The sequence below is a fragment of the Callithrix jacchus genome, chromosome 12 (assembly GCF_049354715.1).
Source record: "Callithrix jacchus isolate 240 chromosome 12, calJac240_pri, whole genome shotgun sequence".
Taxonomy (NCBI): domain Eukaryota; kingdom Metazoa; phylum Chordata; class Mammalia; order Primates; family Cebidae; genus Callithrix; species Callithrix jacchus.
Window position 1 is genome coordinate 72,080,266 of NC_133513.1, and position 16,755 is coordinate 72,097,020.

Sequence of the window (16,755 nt, forward strand, 5' to 3'; positions counted from 1 at the left end):
TTTTATTTTATTGATACAGAATCTTGCTCTGTCACCCAGGCGGGAGTGCACAATCTTGGCTCACTGCAACCTTAACCTCCTGGGTTCAAGCGATTCTCCTGACTCAGCTTCCCAAGTAGCTGGGACTACAGGCACCCACCACCACTCCTGGCTAATGTTTGTATTTTTAGTAGAGATGGAGTTTCACCATATTGGTCAGGCTGGTCTTGAGCTCCCGAACCTCCCAAAGTGAGCCCCCCACCTCAACCTCCCAAAGTTCTGGGATTATAGGCGTGAGCCACCATGCCTGGCCATAGCATCATATTTTAACAACAAACTGATACAGTAGGAATTCTTATAGTTTACAGAAAAGAACAGTAACTCATAGAAAAGCTTAAAAACTTGCCCTAACTCACACTGTTAATAAATAATTGATCTGGGATTTAACCCACATCTTTTCACACATCAAGGAGACACTGTAGAGACTTGGTACTGCTTCTCAGACATTGCAATCTCACAAAAGGGCAAGGTCAGACTTGCTGTTAAAGGCAAATGTCCAAAGTACCTGTTCCTTTGTCAGATGTTGATGTTCTTGTCCTCTCTCCCAGCTCCTATCCCACAGGCAATCAGGGCCCTCACACTGTCCACCATCCTTGTCCTTCCCACCCAGGGCTTTGTGCCTAGAGAGCTGCTCTTAAGCCCTTCTCTGAGATCTTCTGAATAACCCTACTCCATCATCAATCAGAGCAGCTGTGCTTTTTTTTTCTATACCTGTTAGGCTTCTGTTAAGTTGAACCATGGAAAACTGCTGATATTCAAGCATATTACATACAAAAATATCAATTTCATATAATTCAATATAATACATAAACTTCCTTGTAAATAGAAAGTCTGTGGCTAAATAATTTGAAAGTCATTGCCCTAGGCCTTTAATGAGCTTGCTGTTTTGCTTGGCCTAGTAAAATTAAACTCTATTCCTTCTCAGACATAACTTGTTAGAGAATAAATGGGTACAAGCCTTTTCCAGGGCAATTTGTCAAAACATATTTCTTAAAGCTTTCCATTTTGACATCCAATAAAGCAGCAAATTTACTTCCAGGGATTTATTACAAGGAAATGGTTAAAGAAATGAAAAATATTTAGCCACCAGGATGTTCACATATTTGTATTAATAGTGGAAAAATGTAAAACATACCCATCCCCACACATATACAACTAAATGTTCAATATCAAGAGTTTGGTTAACTCATGGTATTTTTATATAATGCAACACTACACATTCATGAAAAATTATATATAACCAATAAAAAAAGAATTTGGTAGAACAAAAAAATGTAAATTTAATATTGAATGAAATAATCAATAGCTTTCCTATCCACAAATGTATCCAGTTGGAATGTATCATGAAAGAGAAGATCCCATTTAAAAAGACAACAGGCCAGATGCAGTAGTTCACACCTGTAATCTTAGCACTTCGGTATCATTAAGTCCAGGAGTTCAAGACCAGCCTGGGCAACAGAGCAAGACCCTATCTCTATAAAAAAAAAAAAAAAAAATTAGCCAAGTGTAGCACACACCTTTAGTCCCAGCTGCCTGGAAGTCTAAGGCAGAAGGATTGTTTGAACCTAGGAGATCAAGACTGCAGTGAGCTATGTTCATGCCACTGCACTCCAGCTTGGGCAACTGAGCAAGACCCTGTCTCAAAACAAAACACCAACAACCAAAAAACTATAAAATACCTAGGGAAAAAAGTGGAACAAGAAACACATAAAACCTATGTGAGGAAAACTTCAAAACATTTCAGAAAGACACGAAGTTAATAATTCAGTATCTAGAATATACTGAATTATTAGAACACATACTATATTCCTGGATAAGAAAATTAATCATCATAAAGATGTTAGTTCTCCCAAAATTAACCTATTTATTTATTTATTGTGATTCCAACAAAAATGCTAACAAGATTTTTCATAAAGAAGACAAGATTATTCTGAAGTCACATGGATATACCAAAATGAACTCAAGATGGATTAAAGACTTAAACATAAGACCCAAACCTATAAAAATACTAGAAGAAAACCCAGGGAAAATTCTTCTAGATATAGGTCTAGGGAAGAATTTATGACTAAGACTTCAAAAGCACAGGCAATAAAAACAAGCAAATGGGACTTAACTACATGAAAACACTTCTGAACAGCAAAAGAAGTAATCAACAGAATGAACAAATAACCTGCAGAATGAGAGAAATATGTGCAACTAGCCTATAGGCAACAAATATCTAGAATATACAAGAAACTCAAACAACTCAACAGAAAAATAAAACCCAAATACTATCATTAAAAAGTGGACAAAGGGCATAGACATTTTTTCAAAAGAAGACATACAAATGGCCAACAGGTACATGAAAAAACGTTTGACATCACTTATCATCAGAGAAATGCAAATTAAAACCACAAAGAGATATCATCTTACCCCAATCAGAAGCTATTATTAAAAAGATTTTGGGGAAGATGTGGAAAAAAGGGAATGCTTATACACTGTATAGAAAACAGTAGGGAAGTTTCTCAAAGAACTAAAAATAGAACTACCATTGGATCCAGCAATCCCATTACTGAGTATCTGGCCAAAGGAAAAGAAATCAATATATCAAAAAGATACCTGCACTTTTCAACTACTCACAATAGTAAAGATATGGAAGCAACCTAAGGGTCCATTAACAGTTGATTGGATAAAGAAAATGTGCTATATATACACATAATGGAGTACTATTCAGCCATAAAAATATGAAATCATGTATTCTGCAAGAATGTGGATGGAACAGTAGGTCATTATAATAAATAAAACAAGCCAGACAGAAATATAAATATTGTATATCCTCACTTCTAAATGGGTGCCAGAAAAGGTATATGTATGTAAAGAGGGTAATGATAGACAATAGAGACTCAAAAGAGTCAAATGGTGGAAGGGGTGGATAATTAGAAATCACTTAATGGGTACAAAGTCATTATTTGGGTGATGGATAGCCTAAAAGCCCTGACTTCACCATTACACATGTAATAAAACTGTACTTACATACCATAAATGTATACAATTAAAAAAATAAAGTGATATAGGCAAAAGGACAGGCAAGAACAGCCAAGAGGCAAGAAAGACAAATGCAATGGTGGGGAGGGGAGCATAGCCATATCAGATATAAAATCAGATTGTAGTTTCTATAATTAAATTAGCATAATAATAGTGCATGATTGGACAAACAGACCAACAGGACAATTTTAAATCTTTAAAATAGGCCCAAACACATACATACATTTAATATGTACTATAGGTGGCATCTCAAATCACTAAGTTTGTGAGGTGAGGGTAGGAACAATGAACTTTTTAATACATGATATTGGGACAAATGGACAACTATCTGAAGAAAAGATAAACCTGGATCCATACCTCATACCATGTATCAGTATAAACTCCAATTCAGATAACTACATGCCAAAAAAAGTAAACCATACAAATACTAGAAGAAAATATAGGTAAATTCTTTTATAACCCAGGAATAGGAAGGCCTTTCAATTCATGACTCAAAATCTGGAAACAATAAAAACTTGATGATTGATGATATGGTTTGGCTGTGTCCCCACCCAGAGTTGTATCTCCCAGAATTCCCACATGTTATGGGAGGGACTCAGTGGGAGGTAACTGAATCATTGGGCCTGTCTTTCCTGTGCTATTATCATGATAGTGAATAAGTCTCACAAGATCTGATAGGTTTATCTGCAGTTTCTGCTTTTGCTTCTTCCTTATTTTCTCTTGCCACTCTGCCACGTAAGAAGTGCCTTTTGCCTCCTGCCATGATTCTGAGCCCAATTAAACCTCTTTTTTTGTCCCAGTCTCAGGAATGTCTTTATCAGCAGCAAGAAAACAGACTGATACAGTAAATTGGTACCAGTAGAGTGGGGCCCTGCTGAAAATACACCAAAAAATGTGGAAGCAATTTTGGAACTGGATAACAGGCAGAGGCTGGAACAGTTTGGAGGGTTCAAAAGAAGATAGGAAAATGTGGGCAAGTTTGGAACACCCTAGAGACTTGTTATATGGCTTTAACCAAAATGCTGATGATATGAACAATAAGGTCCAGGCTGACGTGGTCTCAGATGGACATGAGGAACTTATTGGAAACTGGAGCAAAGGTGACTCTTGTTATGTTTTAGCAAAGAGACTGGCAGCATTTTGGACCTCCCCTAAATGGCAGCATTTGCACTTCCCTCAAAGATTTGTGGAACTTTGAACTTGAGAGAGATAATTTAGGGTATCTGGCAGAAGAAATTTCTAAGCAGCAAAGCATTCAAGATGTGACTTGGGTACTCTTAAAGGCATTCAGTTTTAAAAGGGAAACAGAGCATACAAGTTTAGAAAATTTGCAGCCTGCCCATATGATAGAAAAGAAAAACCCATTTTCTGGAAAGAAATTCAAGCCAGCTGCAGAAATTTCCATAAGTAGCAAGAAGCCTAATGTTAATCCCCAAAACCATGGGGAAAATGTCTCCAGGCCATGTCAGAGACCTTCACAGTAGCCCCTCCCATCACAGACCCAGAGGCCCAAGAGGAAAAAGTGGTTTTGTGGGCCAGGCCCAGTGTCCCTGTGCTGTGTGCAGCCTAGGGACTTGGTGCCCTGTGTCCCAGCCACTCCAGCAGTGGTTGAAAGGGACCAACACGCAGCTTGGGCTGTGGCTTCAGAGGGTGGAAGCCCCAGGCCTTGGCAGTTTCCACATGGTAGAAACCATTGGGTGCACAGAAGTCAAGAATTGAGGTTTGGAAACCTCTGCCTAAATTTCAGAGGATTTATGGAAATGCCTGGATGCCCAGGCAAAAGTTTGTTGCAGGGATGGGGCCCTCATGGAGAAACTCTGCTAGGGCAGTGGGGAAGGGAAATGTGGGGTCGGAGCCCCCACACAGAGGCCCTACTGGGCCACTGTTCTCCAGACCCCAGAATGGTAGATCTACCAACAGCATGCACCATGCACCTGGAAAAGCCTCAGACACTCAACACCAACCTGTGTAAGCTGCTGGGAGGGAGGCTATACCCTGTAAAGCCACAGGGGCAGAGCTGCCCAAGATCATGGGAACCCACCTCTTGCAACAGCATGACCTGGAGTCAAAGGAGATCACTTTGGAGCTTTAAAATCCGACTGACCTGCTAGATTTTGGCCTTGCATGGGCCCTGTAATGTTTTTGTTTTCGCCAATTTCTCCCATTTGCAATGGCTGTGTTTACCCAATATCTGTACCCTCATTGTATCTAGGAAGTAAGTAGCTTGCTTTTGATTTTACAGGTTCATAGGAGGAAGGGACTTGCCTTGTCTCAGATGAGACTTTGGACTGTGGACTTTTGGGTTTATGCTGAAATGAGTCAAGATTTGGGGGGACTGTTGAAGGCATGATTGGTTTTGAAATGTGAGGATAAGATTTGGAGGGGCCAGGGGTAGAATGATACAGTTTGGCTGTTTCCCCACCCAAATCTCAACTTGAATTGTATCTCCCAGAAATCCCACGTGTTGTGGGAGGGACCTGGGGAAGGTGGGTAATTAAATCATGGGGTCAGTCTTTTCCATGTTATTTTCATGATAGTGAATAAGGCTCACAAGATCTGATGGGTTTATCAGGGGTTTCCAATTTTGCTTCTTCCTCATTTTCTCTTGGCACCATCATGTAAGAAGTGTCTTTTACCTCCAGTCATGATTTTGAGGCCTCTCAGCCATGTGGAACTCTAAGTCCAATTAAACCTCTTTTTCATCCCAGTCTTGGGTATGTCTTTATCAGCAGTGTGAAAATGGACTAATACACTTGAGAAATTTTTTAACATAAAAATAATTTTTTTTTGAGACAGAGTTTTGCTCTGTCACTCAGACTGGAGTGCAGTGGTGCAATAATGGCTCACTCCAGCCTCAGACTCCTGGGCAAGCAATCCTGCCACCTAGGCCTCTTGAGTAATTTGGACTACAGGTGCATACCACCACACTTGGCTAATTTTTTCCTCCCTCCTTCCCTCCCTCCCTCCCTTCCTTCTTTCCTTCCTTTCTTCCTGTTCTCTTTCTCACAATGTTGCCCAGGCTGGTTATGAACTCCTGGCCTCAGGTGATTCTCCCACCTCAGCCTCTCAAAAGAGGTTATAGTTAAAAAAAATACATTTGTATCACAACAATCACCTAAGTAAAGCGAAAGTACAGATGCTTAATTAGCAGAAAAATATTGGCAACTTAGAGTACAGAGGGCTTACCTAATGAACATATAAGGAGTCCTTAAAAGGAGAGGGGAAAAAAAAGTGTAATAGAAAAATGGGCAAAATACAATAATAGGCAGTTTATAGAAAAAGACATTAAATGATCCTTAAACATATGAACTGATGGTTAATCTTCCTTGTAACAAGAGAAGCGCAAATAAAATCACAATGCAATTAGCATTCCTGACCTATCAGACTAGTAAAAAATCTAAGGTTGAGAATAAAGTATTAGTGGGGCTGTGGAGAAACAGGTAATTCTGTACACTACTGGAGAGAGTACAAAATAGTGCTTGGTCCCTATGAAGAGTAATCTGGCAATATCTAAATAATTGTATTTACTCTTCGATCCAGCAACTCCACTGCTAATAAAGTATTTGGACGATATATCTCCACCAACATGAAACAGCATGCATCCAGGGGTTTTCACTGTGGCCTTATTCAGAGTCACAAAATATTGGAAACAATACAAACGTGCATCAATGGGAGATTTGGTGAATAAACCACAATAACAACTACACAGTGGACTGTAAAGCCGTTTTTGAAAGAATGAGGAAGATGTCTATGTACTAATACAACGTAATCTCCATGATACCTTAAACAAACAAAAAAAAAGCTCTTCCTTTTTCGTACGTACTTTGTTGTCTTTTTAAGAGATCTTTGCCTCCTCTGATACTCCAAGGTATCAGAAACTTTTTGTTTTCCCCTAAAGCTTTATTGTCTTACCATTCACATTTAGATCAACAATCTAGCTGGATTTATTTTTTGAGTATAGTGTGAGGAAGGATTTTTTTAGTATAATGTGAGAAAGGATTAAGAACAAGATATATTTTTTCCATATGGATATCCAGTTGACCAGCATCTTGTTTGTTTGTTTGTTTGGTTTTTTTTTTTGAGAGTAAGCCTCACTCTATTGCCCAGGCTGGAGTGCAATGGTGCAATCTTGGCTCACTGCAACCTCTGCCTCCCAGGTTCAAGTGATTCTCCTGCCTCAGCCTCCCAAGTATCTCAGATTACAGGTGCCCACCATCATGCCCAGCAAATTTTTGTATTTTTAGTAGAGATGGAGTTTCACCATGTTGGTCAGGCTGATCTTGAACTCCTAACCTCAGGTGATCCACCTGCCTCGGCCTCCCAAAGTGCTGAGATTACAGGCATGAGCCACTGCCCCCAGCCCAACACCATTTTTATTTATTTATTTATTCGTTCATTCATTCATTTATTCATTTATTTTTTAGAGACAAGGTTTCACTCTGTTTCCCAGGCTGGAGTGCAGTGGCATAATCATAGCTCACCGCAACTTCATGTAGCTGGTACTACAGGTGTGTGCAACCATATCCATCTAATTTTTAAACACTCTTTGGTAGAGGTAGGGGCCTCACTTTATTCCCTGGGCTGATCTCAAACTCCTGGCCTCATATGATACTTGCATCTTGGCTGCCCACAGTGCTGGGGTTACAGCTGTGGGCCATTGCACTTGCCCAACATCATTTATTAACACGATCATCTATTACCACTCACTGCACAGCAGTGTCATTTTTGTCCTAAGTCAGGTGACTAGTATGTGTAGATTTGTTTCTGTCTTTGCACCAATTGCACTCTTAAGTTGTATTTCTACAAGATCAACATAAATAAAATTAATTAATTGGGTATCTCTGTTACTGCATCACAGTAGAAGATAGCTGCATGGGATTTTGATCAGATTTGGAGGGTCTGGCTATGGAACGCCTGATTCACAGTCATAGAATCCTAGACAATAGAGCATCTGAACAGGGAGCCCCCTGAAGGTATGGTAGAGAAGGAGGTATGAGGAGACTTACTGGTCATATCACATACTGCCCCATCCAGAAGCTGCCAACCTGTTAGAGTAATGAAATGACTTGCTGAAAAGCACAGCTGAAACACTGACTCATAGGCAATACTCTGCAAAAGGCACAGGTGAAACACTAATTCATAGGCATCCAACAGGACACAGTACACATACTGAATCAGATACCTCCATATGGTGCTGGGTCTCCAGCAGGAACCAAGGTACAGAAGCAGAAGTGGCCCTACTTAACATCATTTGCAATGACCCACTAAAGGACTTTTCTTTCTGTCCCCAGAACTCTGGGCTCTGCAGGATTAGAGGTCCTGATTCCAAAAGGGGACACACCCTTGCCAAGAGACACAGCAAGGCTTCCATTAAACTAGCAGCCTCAGCTGCCCTCTGGGCACTTTGACTCTTTATATTCAGGACCAGCAGACAAAAACAGGAGTCATTTCCCTGAAAGGTGTCACTGGCCCTGACCAGCAGAAAAAGGTGAGGCTTACACCTGTTTCTTTCTTTCTTTTTTTTTTTTTTTTTTTTTTTTTGAGACGGAGTTTCGCTCTTGTTACCCAGGCTGGAGTGCAATGGCGCAATCTCGGCTCACCACAACCTTCGCCTCCTGGGATCAGGCAATTCTCCTGCCTCAGCCTCCCGAGTAGCTGGGATTACAGGCACGCGCCACCATGCCCAGCTAAGTTTTTGTATTTTTAGTAGAGACGGGGTTTCACCATGTTGACCAGGATGGTCTCGATCTGTTGACCTCGTGATCCACCTGCCTCGGCCTCCCAAAGTGCTGGGATTACAGGCGGGAGCCACCACGCCTGGCCACACCTGTTTCTTACACAATTGAGAGGAATATGTACAGAACTCAGGTGATCTGCAGGGGTACTTCCTGTTACTCCCTTATCCGGAATGGACAAGTGCAGCCATCCTGACCTGAAAAGAGTGTGATTATCAAGAGTTCAGACCCGTGAGGAATGGGAGTTTGAGTCAAATCAGTAGGTAAGCCACGGAAGTAGTAGCTGAGGAAGCAGGGAATTTAGAATGCACATTGGGTGGGGAAAGTGGGAATACTGAACGCCAACTGGAGCTTCCATACTCCCTCTTCTCAGTTTCCCCTTAGTAAGAGAGGCTCACTGGGACCCCCAAAGCAGCTGCTCTGCAAACGTATATGGTGACACGAAACCACACAGCACAAGGGTGGATTGTGGCAACCATGGAGGTTTACCGCTCAGAACTCCCTTGAAGAAAGAACTTGCTGGCAGCTTCAGCTGTTAATGCATTCAGGATCTGCCTTCACTTTTAAGCCGAATCTGCATTCTTCCAAGGTAACCCCCTGCCAGTGACTGAGCACAGCAAGGACACTAAGGCCTGGCCATTTCTGTGGGCTTCTTTAATGAGCAATCTTTGCTCTGGAGCTCCCTGCTGGGTTGGCTGAGATTTTGTCAGATCTGCATCGTGGTCTGAGGCTCCCACATCTGGAACCTTAACTGTAAGAAATTCAGGAAATGGAATTTTTGGCTTTCCAACCTGTGTAGTACAGGAATGCATCCAAGGAGGAAGAAGAGAGGCTGAGCACTGATCTAGCATGTACCTCAGCCAGCTCACTGCGTCCAGGAGGAAAAAGTGGGCAGTGGGTTCTGGAAAGCCACAGGTCAAGGCATTTCCTGGTTGAAAAACAGAGATGGAACCAGGAAAGAGGAGAGAGAAGAGCATAGCCCAGTGGAGGGAGCATGCAAGCAGGTCCAATGTGGACAAGCTTTTCTGTCTTTCTGGAATCCCTATCAAATGCTGCCCTCTGATGTTTGTGGAATAAACTACCTTTAAGAAATGCCTGATAAGAGAATGCATCTAGCTGTAGTTTTCTGGGATAAATAGTTGTAGATGTCTGAACCTCATGGAAACCAAGAAATGTCCACCAAACTGGGCACCAAAACTACTTCCAAATGATTGGGTCAATTGACATACAGATCAAGTTTTAACGAGGTGCTATTAATTTAGACCTCTAGGTATCAGTTATCTTTTCTTCCACAATCACAGTGGGGCAGTTTTAAGCATTCCTCGTGGTTCATGGAATGATCAGAAAGCACATGGTCAATTGTGAATCATTTATACAAGCTATGAATCCAAGTGAAGTCTTCCAATAAAAGTGTTTCATTTATTGCCAGTATTATTCATATCACTTCTCTTCATAATCTGCCTTTATAAGGTGCCCCCCCAACCATAAATGTTGACTAGGAAGAGAGTGATATCACTGACTGTCAGAATGCTATGTGCCAGCAGGGAATAAGTTTATGTTTCTAAATATAATATTGCCCAGTACAATCAAGGAATGAAAGTCACAGTGTTTAAAAGTATTACATCCCTAACTATCAGTCGAGCTACAAAACACTTGCCAGAGTTGCAGATTAAATAGTAAATAAAATCCAAGAATCAGATGATGACCCTTGGACATGCCAAGCATGTTCCTGCCTCAGTGTGCTTACCTTTCCTGCTGCTTGGAACACACTTTCCCTCAATATCACATCCACAGGAGTGTGGTTCTCTCGTCTTCCTTCCAAGCTGCTAAAGTGGTAAGGTCCAAGGTCTATGTTAAGAGAAGTTTAAGTCACAGTCACATCTTCCTATTCCCCCTTTATCCCCCATGGTCATTTTGTGGTCAACTGGAACTATGGTTTGGGATCTTTGGATGGAGGAAGGTGGGTTAGAAGAGGTTTTGATGTAGGCAAATTTACCTGAGTTGTCTCTATTGGGGTTGGAGGTCAAAAGCACCTTTATTGCGTTAGTTTGTTTCCCTTTGCTAACCTTCTTTCAGTATATGCCTTCCTTTGCTATTTATTCTTTGGTAGGATTTAAATATTCATGGGTTTCTGGCCCTAGTAATTTCTGATAGCCCCTCCATCTCACTCTGATTCCTAACTGGAGTCACACTAGAGAAGCCAAGTAAATTGCAGCACTCTTCTGAGAATCGTCTCCACCCCAAGACCACCATCTCCGAGAACCTCTAAATATTTGCAAACTATTTGGCAAACAGTATCAAACCATCCAAGTTTGAGGCTACAGTAGTAACTAAAATACGACAAGCTGGAGATGCTCAGCAAAAACTACTCATACTGTGCTTGTACAGATCAAAACTTCAGTTTCCAGGCGCCAGAGCTGTCCCCATTCTCACTTTTCTATTCAGTCCTCTAGTACTAGGAAAGGTATTTGCAAACAAGGCAAGGCAGAGATCAGAGCATGTTCCCCTCTGCATAGCCTGGGGGATGCACATCACACTCTCTCTCTCCACTGTTTGCTTTCCCACTGGGGAAGAGAGGGACTCATCTCCAAAATGCAGGGATGAAAGGCTGCAGAAAACAACAAGCTTGGGGCTATGTGTGGGGTCAGAGCTGTGTGTGATCAGTCATTAGGGGGCCCTGGTCTGCAGATCTGCTGATCTGCTTTAAGGCTTTGGAATTTGACTTAAGGGATGTCATCCTGCTGAGTTCACAGAAGAAATTCCCAGAGGTGAGGTGAGGTCTAGCCACAAAAGTGAGATCATAGATGGAGAAACACTTAGAAAAAGTTTGTAGTGCTGTTGTTGTGGTAATGAGAAGAATAATAAGCTGACCACAAAGATCCTCCGAAATCTCTCATGTTGAGTAGGTTAGTCATTGTACAAGAAAATAGCATAGCTTTGAGAGCTAGATAAATATGGGATAGAGAAACAATTACAATGTTCACAAATGACAGATAAATTAAACAAATTACAGCAATCCCTACCATAGAACAATATGTAGTCATTTAAAAAGAACGTACTACACTGGAGGGCAACATGACACAATGGATTAAAAAAATACAGATTCATATACCTCTAATCTAACATTCCACTTTAAGAAATCTATCTTATAGATGTATTCATAAAGGTGCAAAATAACATGTATAAGATTATGTGCCCTAGAAGAAAACCTAAGCAATACCATTCAGGACATAGGCAGGGGCAAAGATTTCATGACAAAAACACCAAAAGCAATTGCAACAAAAGTCAAAATGGACAAATGGGATCTAATTAAACTAAGGAGCTTCTGCACAGCAAAAGAAACTATCATCAGAGTGAACAGGCAACCTACAGAATGGGCGAAAAATTTTGCAATTTACCCATCTGACAAAGGTCTGATATCCAGAATCTCTAAGGAACTTAAACAAATATACAAGAAAAAACAAACCCCATCAAAAAGTGGGTAAAGCATATGAACAGACACTTCTCAAAAGAAGTCATTTATGAGGCCAACAAACATGAAAAAAAGCTCATCACCACTGGTCATTAGGGAAATGCAAATCAAAACCATAATGAGATACTACCTCACAGCAGTTAGAATAGTGATCATTAAAAAGTCAGGAAACAACAGATGCTGGAAAGGCTGTGGAAAAATAGGAACACTTTTATACTGTCGGTGGGAATGTAAATTAGTGCAATCATTGTGGAAGACAATGTGGAGATTTTTCAAGGATCAAGAACCAGAAATACCATTTGACCCAGCAATCCCATTACTGGGTTTATATCCAAAGGATTATATATCATTCTGTTATAAAGACACATGCACATGTATATTTGTTGTGGCACTGTTCACAATATCAAAGACTTGGAATCAACCCAAATGCCCATCAGTGATAGACTGGATAAAGAAACTGTGGCACATATATACCATGGAATACTATGCAGCCATAAAACAGAATGAGTTCATGTCTTTTGTGGGACATGGATGAAGCTGGAAGCCATCATTCTCAGAAAACTGACACAGGAACAGAAAACCAAACACCACATGTTCTCACTCATAAGTGGGAGCTAAACAATGAGAATACATGGGCACAGGGAGGGGAACATCACATACCAGGGCCTGTCAGGGCATGGGGGGCAAAGGGAGAGAGAGCATTAGGGCAAATACCTAATGCATGGGGGCTTAAAAAGGGTTGATGATGGGGTGATGGGTGCAGCAAATCACCATGGCACATGTCTACCTATGTAACATACGTGCATGTTCTGCACATGTATCCCAGATCTTAAAGTATAATACAAATAAAAAATTTAGAAAAGATTATTTGTTGTACCACTTTCTGTAATGCCAACAGTTTGGAAACCCGTTTTTAAAAAGTTATAGTACAGCCATTAAATGGAATACAATGCAGTCTTTTTTTTTTTTTTTTTAAAGAAGCCCCCTATGTCCCAATATATAAAATAACAATAACCTCACCAGAAAAAGAACAAACCTATTTTTATATTACCACTGGAGGTTAATAATGTAAGAAGAAGGCCTAGAAAGGATATTTGCTGGATGAAAGGTGAGCAGTCTAATCCAGCTTGCCATTAGCCTCTCATGCCTTCAGCCTCAGTCTATTGGATACTGAGCTATACCTGAACTGGGCAGCCTTAGCTGAGGAAGAAGCATATATATGTACTCTAGTATAGTAGATTTTAAATTTTAGTGAACATGAGGATCATCTGGATCGGTTGTTGAAGATGAAGATTTAAGGAATATATCTTTAGAGATTGTGACTCAATAAATCTGGGATTGGGCTCTGGAACTGGTGCGTTTTTTAACAAGAACACCAGGTAATGCTAATGTGGCAGATCCTTGGACCAATCTCTGGGAAACCATGCCATAATGACCATAGAATCAGCACCTGAAGTGAACTAAAGCCTCCTCACAGTCCACTCCAGGATCTATAAGAGGAAAATCTAGCTGGGTGATTTGGCTTCAACATCAAGCTCACAGGGGCCCTGAAAAGTGGCTACTGCTAAATTTGCTTATGGAAGCAAGAGCCCTTTCCACAGATTTTATATTTTGGTTCTTTTGAGCATGAGGATATCAATATCATTTTCTAATCCTTATAATAAAACCACAACAGAAGTAATTTCTGGTCTCCCAGATTTATTCAGATAGAAAGATGAATTTATAAGCATAAAACAATTTGTTGCCCAGTTTATAGCTTAAGGGTGTTTTATCTACTTCTGCTTATATAATGACCGCTTTCTTCTCAGAGACCAATTTGAAATAGATATATCCTCAAATGATCATTCATATAATTTCATACAATTCTATGTATTATATATACCATAGTTCATGTGCATGTACACAGTGTGTATTATAACTTCATTGTTCTGTCAATTATTGTTTCTTAGTCTTTTTCAGTATTAGTTAGTTGTCTCTTGCCATCTCTATATTCTCCATGTTTACTTTTTAATTTTTAAATAATTATTATTAGTGGCTGACTAGTTCTCTGTCACCTCAGTTGGAGGGCAGTGGTGTGACCATAGTTCATCATAACCTTGACCTCCCAGGCTCAAGAGATCCTCTCACTTCATCCTCCTGAGTAGCTGGGACTAGAGGCACGTGCTGCCACATCTGGCTTTTTTTTTTTCCTTCTAATTTTTTTGCAGACCCTGGGTCTCACTATGTTGCCCAGGCTGGTCTCAAACTCCTGGCCTCAAGCAATCCTTCCACCTTGGCCTCTTAAAGTGCTGGGATTACAAGCATGAGCCACCTTGCTCAGTCACTTTTTAATTTTTAATGTTATTTTTGGATTCAGATAAAATAGAAATGCACATATACATGCAACATTTATAATTTTTTCTATGTTGATATTTATCATTTTTCATCAGTTCTGTCATATTTTTCAAATCCACCAATATTTGTAGTTTCATTTACAATTGAAAAAGGTCTGATTACTCACTGAATTTCCAAGACTGATATTCTATTCAGAAAAGTACACTGTCACCTTTGTTACATACTGGATGAGTAAGAATTTAGGACTGCAAGTTCACAAAATTTTGTTCTAAGACACAGATTTCCTGATATTTAATGCTTATGACGTACAGTATTGTTCTATATGCTTGATACATATTAACTAATTTGATCTTCAAAACAGGACCATAAGGCAGGTGCTACTATTACTATGCCATGTTGACTGTCAATATTGTTTTCAAACTTGGACTTCTGACCCTAATTGAAATCCATCTTGAATTGAAATCTCTCCATACTCCCCTAAATTGAAGAGTAAGAAATCTCAAAATCTGAATGCTCCATTCTTTCCTAGGGCTCTCTGAAGAGTTTATCCAACATCTCTTACTACTCCAGGTCAGTCCCAGCAACTGCACATTGTCTAGATGGCCCTGCTGGAACCGGGGCCCTTTCTTGAACTCTGGTCTTCTTGACATCTTGCCATGCCTTTGGCTTAGAAACCTTCTCTGGTGTTTGTCTCCCTTCGTCACTGCCTGGCTTCGTGAGCCATTACTGTTACTATGAGTTGTCTCTGAGTATTGCCTGTTGCCTGCATTCTCTCTGAAACCTGCACATTTCACCTTTACCCCATCCCTAACTGGGCCATTGGATTGGACTATCTAGAAACTGCTATCTACTTAATCTAGTCCTGAATTCGGTAGTCCCTTTGAATGCCGACCATAAACCCACAATTGGCCAGTTTCTTCTAACCCAGTTCTGACTTCCTACTGCCATTTTGGGTGCTAAATCCAAATTCAACAAATCTACCTAAGCTATGACACTTTTGTCAGAGGTGAACATTCCTCTGATTTGGAAGTGATAAAGGCACTGACAAGCCAGGTGTCAGTGATTGAAAGCATAAAGCTCTTGTGCTGTCCAAAGGAGTTGAAATGTGACAGACAGAAGCCCTGTGGCAAAAGGAAGGTTAACTGACTACCCTCAACCCCTCCTGCTACAGTTTCCTATGCTGCTTCAATTTGGTGTACTCCTTCAATTCATTTGAAGAACCATCTATTTAGAAGTTGTAAGAAGTGTTTTCCCCCAGGTAGTGGTACTATTTTTCCAGCTGGGCAACTCAACACATCTGTACAACCATCCTGAATTTAATTTTCATCAAATTTACTTCTCCCCCTAAGGATGGTGTTCTCATTGGAAGGAAGAGCAAGTGCTCAGCCTTATAAAACCCTGCTTCACATCCAAGATTCTGTGCTAACACTGAAGTTCATCAAATGAAAATTTTGAGTGCTCCGGAATCCTATAGTTTATAACTTGCTGGTTTTGTCTCAAAAACATTGAATCCGCCTCTTTGAAGGTTTTTTTTTGTTTTTGTTTTAGACAGAGCACCCTCATAGAAGTCCCGAGAAGGGCTGAAAATGTATAACAAGCGATCTTATTGATTCACATATATATTAACACGAAAAGTGTTTCATTTTAAGTCTACTTTCGCTCATTTTTAAAATTCAGTGTTTACTGAGTACTGAGTATATGCCAGGCAGAATTCTAGGTACAGGAGTACATTAGAGAACAAAGATTTCTGCCCTCCTGGAGTATACAATTCCTAATAGCAATACATAATAAACATAATGAGGAAATTATATAGTATTTAGAAGTGTTAAGGTCTACAGAATAAAGAGCCAAAAGAGATGGGAGTGTGGACGTGGAGATACATGTTGCTGTGTCAAAAGATGTTTAGAGTGATCCTGATCCTCTTTGAAGTATGATATTTGAGAAAAGACTTAAAAGGAAAAATAAGGGAGAGACACTTACAGATCTCTGGGTAAAGAGAATTACAGGAAGAAAGAAAAGCCAGAGTAAAGTCTCAGAAGTGGGCACATGGTCTGATGTGTGTGAAAAATAGCAGAGGTGAGGAAGAAAGTTACGGGTAGAATACTAGGAACTAAGGTCAGACTTGAGGACAGGGAGTGAATCTGTAGCAGC